Source organism: Lolium rigidum, chromosome 7, assembly GCF_022539505.1.
Source record: "Lolium rigidum isolate FL_2022 chromosome 7, APGP_CSIRO_Lrig_0.1, whole genome shotgun sequence".
NCBI lineage: Eukaryota > Viridiplantae > Streptophyta > Magnoliopsida > Poales > Poaceae > Lolium > Lolium rigidum.
In genome coordinates this window covers 310,263,818-310,268,890 of record NC_061514.1, presented here as the reverse complement: position 1 = coordinate 310,268,890, position 5,073 = coordinate 310,263,818, and the positions used below count along the sequence as shown (strand labels likewise).

Sequence of the window (5,073 nt, the reverse complement as noted above, 5' to 3'; positions counted from 1 at the left end):
TATATATATATATATATATATATATATATATATATATATATATAAAGGGTTGAACTATTTTGCAACCGGTGCTCAGAATATTATTCTGAGCACCGACTGGCCCTATAAGGGGAGCGCGAGGAAAAACCGACTAACCTGCCCGCCCCACTAGTTCCCCATCCGGCCATCCCTAACCTCCCGCACGACCCCTTCCTCCGATTCCCCGCAGGGCAGCTGGCGCCGCCGCCGCCGCGGCAACCCCACCACCAGCCCAGTTCCCCGCCTTCTTCGCGGTTCCCCACATCCAACGCCGCACCGGCGACCCTCGCCTCCAGCTCGACCGCGGCGGCGCCGCCTCCCCCGACCTCTGCAACCGCCGCCGTCTCCTCCCCCAGCAAGCGCGGAGAGCACAGGCATGCCCATCCTCGCCGCTTTGTAGCCCGCCCGCCAGCAACTTCCCACAGCGCCGCGCAGGCACCGATGCGTCGCCGCCGCGCAGGCACCGATGCGCCGCCGCGCAGTCCCCGATGCGCCGGCGCCGCGCACCGATTCCGTGTTCGTCGATGGCCTTGTATCCTCCCAACGCCTATCCGGGATCCCTCCGCCGCCGCGGTCACCCGTGCGTCGCCGGACCAAGTCCGGACGGGACAGGCCTCCGGTCGGGATGGCCTCCGGTGGCTCCTCCGTCGGCACTCCGCAGGTCTCCCCTGGCTCCGGTGGCTGGGGTTCTTGGCGCCGCCGGTCGGGTTGGTTGACCCCCCTTCTTCATGTCCTCGTGCAGTATAGGATCACTGGTCACCGGTCCCCTGCGTCGTGGAAGATCCCCGCTGCCGCCGTGAAGCTACCGCCACAGTCCGCTCTGAATTCGTTCATCCACTGGAAGCTACCATGTTATGTTCTTTGCAAAGCTGCTGTAGCTGCAGTTTTGAGGAAATAAGTTCAGCTGCTTACTTCTTGGCAGAACAAGCACATCATCGTTGCAGTAAGTCATTTATTTGGCAAACAATTGACACTTCCTGGTTGTTGAGCGCCACCCCGCGGCTGTGATCTCCCGTTCCGCCCCTCTCCGGAAGCCAGCCGTCTGCTGATGCATCTTTCCTGGTGCTGCACGAGCAGAACAGCTCGGTTACTGAATCCCATGTCCTGGAACGACAAGAAGCCCAACCGTGGTTCTCTTTCCTTTATTTTTCATGTTAGCTCTGTTCATATCCGCATCGACTCCGCATCGACCTGAACTTCTGACCAACATCGCTCTATATTTTTGATGAACATGGTTCTGTACTTCGTTTGATTATTAGGTAGCTTCTTTTATATTATATATGCACTTATGAAATCCTTTTTATCTGAACTTGCTGTGATATAGTGTTATACTTCTGAGAATTGTTGATCTGAGCTTCCCCGTGATACCGCAGAGCTTGACATGTCACAGCGGCCGGCTGTTGGAAGCCAAGGCACTGGTCCACGCCGGCGAGCAAGCCGGAGGATGGCCTCTGGCTGCTGGAGTGCGGAGCCAGCAGGAGGATGCACGAGGTTGCTGCGCGCGTAAAGTTTTGCTGAACCACGAGCAGCCTGAAGTTCCACCGCCTGCTGCTATAACATGGAGCAAAAACAAAGCTTCTGCTACTACTCGGATTTGCTATGTTCTGACTTGCTTGTAGCGCTGTAGCTGTAGCGCTAGTTCTGAGAAACAGAGAAGACATATAAAAAACGTATGTTTGTTACTTAAAGGTAGGAGACAGTAAAAATAAAAATCGTGTGTGGTCAACATGGAGCTTGCTGATCTGCTTCGCAATCTTGCATCTGTTACCCATCACAGGCAATGACTGCCGTTGCCTCAGTTGCCAGGACGCCATACTTCTACTATATACTTTCAGTGGAACTGCTTCGGAGGCAGCTGAATTCATCCGGCTACATATTATTCCTAAGAAACATTCTATCTTTCTCTGGTTGCGTTCAAAGATTAGCTAAACACGCGATACAATATGGTTAAAAAGCATTGGAAGTGCTGAGACCTGCACGGAGGCACATCAAATCTGGAGAACGTTTGAGTCTTGATGATCTAACAAGTCGGAAATGCCAACCTGCTTATTTTTTGCGCCAACCTGCTTATTTTTTTTAACTTATGCTGAACAAGCAAAGGGCCAGCTCTGGAATATCGTTTTTGTAGGATGTGAAAACGTACAAGGAAGTTCAATTAAATAATTTTCGGACATACAATTCTTCAATTGCGTAAGTATACATAAAATGTATAGTGCTGGGCAGTGCACACACATTCAATCCAAGGTAGGCATGTTGCTTTGGAAAATTCTAAAAGTGAAAGGAAAAAATGATATGTGCATCACATGGAGTACTATGAATTCTAAAATTCATAGTAATCTTTTTTTTCTGCGTTGAACATTATAATCTGATCATGTTTGATTTCTTTGAGAAGTACTTCCTTTACTTTATATGGAGAATTTATGATCTGGTCTTAAATTACACCGCTGATTTTCTATATGTATTTTTGTGTAGAAGACACTCTGGTCTGGACAATTCAATGTTACTTGACCAAGTGGACAAGCGCGAGTTCAGCGGCATGCTGCGAGAGGCTGGCAGCGATATGATGGAGGGCGACAACGAGCTGAGGGGAGGCCGGCGACGAGCTGTGCGAGGCTGGCGACGATCTTATAGAGGTCGACAACGAGCGTGAGGCAGGCGACATGCTGCACAAGGGCATGAAGGAGCAGTGGGGAGGCCATCGTCGGGCTGCACAAGGCTAGCGATGATCTGCTAGAGGGCGACAACGAGCTGCGGGGAGGCCGGCGACATGCTGCACGAGGCTGGCGTGCGGCACGACAAAGATTTGTTAGAGGGCGGCAACGAGCTTTAGGGAGGCCAGCGATGAGATGTGCATCACCGGTTGCATTTGTACTTCCAGCGAACCGATGGCCTCTACCCTTATGGGGCCGCCCCTGAACAACGCGGCATCAACCCGCGCCTCGGCGGCCCTAGCCCGCGTCCCGGTACCCCTTTTCCACGTGTCCCTTGTCGACAAGATCCACTTATTATAGGAAGTACAACAAAATCGACAAAATCCAAATGTAGAAAAACCAAAATAACCCTATGATCCGCGATGAAGTTCAAATACTTGACGATGAGAAGTAAAATCATTCAACACGGGCAGTACAACCACTTATTACAGGAAGTACAAGCAAACCGACAAAATCCTAACGTAGAAAAAACAAAAAAATCCCATCATACGCGAGGAAGTTCAAATACTGGACAATGAGATGTAAGACCATTCGACACAAGCAATACAACCACTTATTGTAGGAAGTACGAGAAAACCGATAAACTCCAAATGTACAAGAAAACAAAATAATCTCATCATCTGCGAGGAAGTTTAAATACTTAAAGCTGAGAAGTACATCCATTCGACACAAGCAGTAAACCCACTTAATATAGGAAGTACAAGAAAACTGACAAAATCGAAATATACAAAAAACAAAAAAGTCCAGTCATCCGCGGGAAGTGCAAGCCGTGATTCCGAGAAGTACAACCGTAGACTATAGAAAGTACAAGCACTAACTACTGGAAGTACAAAATGCTCAACTAAAATTATATCGGTTTTTATGAACAGTTTTGTGAAACCGTACCGAGAAGTACAACTGTATTGCTCGGGAAGTATAAGCTCATGTCGAGGGAAGTTCAACGCTCTGTTCTTGCGGGGCGGAAATCTATTGCAAAAATTTAATGTAGAAAAAATCCTATCATCCGCGTGGGAGTTCAAATACTTGACGCTGAGAATTACTACCATTCAACACGAGTAGTACAACCACTTAACATAGTAAGTAAAAAACCCGACAAGATCTAAATGCAAAAAAAACAAAATAATCCCATCATCCGCGAGGAAGTTCGAATACTCGATGATTAGAAGTACAACCATTCAACACATGCAGTACAACCACTTATTTAGGAACTACAAGAAAGCCGATAAAAATCCAAATATACAAAATAATCTCATCATCCACGAAGACGTACAAAGACTTAAAGCTAAGAAGTACAATCGTTCGACACAAGAAGTACACCCACTTAATATAGGAAGTACAAAAAACCGACAAAATCCTAATGCACAAAAAATAAAAATAAAATCCTCATCCGCGGGAAGTACAATCTGTGATTCCGAGAAGTACAATCGGCGACTGCAGGAAGTACAAGCGGTAACTACGGGAAGTAGACAGTGTTCAGTAAAATTTATTAGTTTTTGTGAACAGCTTCGTGAAACAACATCAAGAAGTACAACCACATTGCCCGAGCAGTATAAGCTCATGTCGGCGGAAGTTCAATGCTCTGTTTTTTGCGAGGCGGAAATCTATTGTGAAAATGTCATTGTTTTGTTCACTAACCAACTCAACCATTGCCACCCAAAGCTTTATATGATAGAGTATGAGTCTAATTTCATTACCTACAACATTTCACAACAAATAAATGGATCTAATCCATCGAATTCGAGTCATTATCTCGCAAATTATACTCGGAAACATGATTTCAAAACTTCTAAAATTACTTTTAAACCGTTTGGATTTCGCAAAAATGGTAGATACGAAAAAGATGCGCCCTTTCGACACCTTTCCAACCGTATATAATTTGCATTGTTTCAATATACCGGATGGAAATCGCGGGCAAAATCATTCGGTGCCCGTCACATAAAACGGGCGGACAGTAATTCAAGTTGTTCTTTTAAACTGTAAGGAATCAGAGAAAACAATTGGAACAATAAAGTTGTGCCTAGTTCATAGCTTTCCAACGCCATATTATTTGCATCATTCCGACAAACGGTTGAAACAAATCATCCAAATTACCGTCCGCTCGTTTTTAAGTACGTCCGAATTTCGGTATTTTCAAAATTGTTCAAAAACTGTTAGGATTTTGGAAAAACGTAAAACATGAAAAAGTTGCGTAATTTCATTATCTATCCAACGGTATATCATTTGTACATTTCCGATAAGTGATTCGAAAATCAAGCTCAAAGTTCATTTTCTGGCCATATAGAAGCATTTTCGTATTTTCAAAATTAAATTTAAACCATGCTGAATCTGTGAAAGTTGTGAACAT

The 5,073-nt window shown here is 45.9% G+C and overlaps 1 long non-coding RNA gene across 1 annotated transcript; it reads left to right on the top strand.

Annotated features, from left to right (window-relative positions):
• Positions 1 to 691: 691 nt before the first annotated feature.
• Positions 692 to 1,730, top strand: LOC124669397. Its single transcript, XR_006992180.1, has 2 exons — positions 692 to 1,104; positions 1,392 to 1,730. It is a non-coding gene; the product is annotated as an uncharacterized LOC124669397 (long non-coding RNA).
• The last annotated feature ends 3,343 nt before the right edge of the window (positions 1,731 to 5,073 follow it).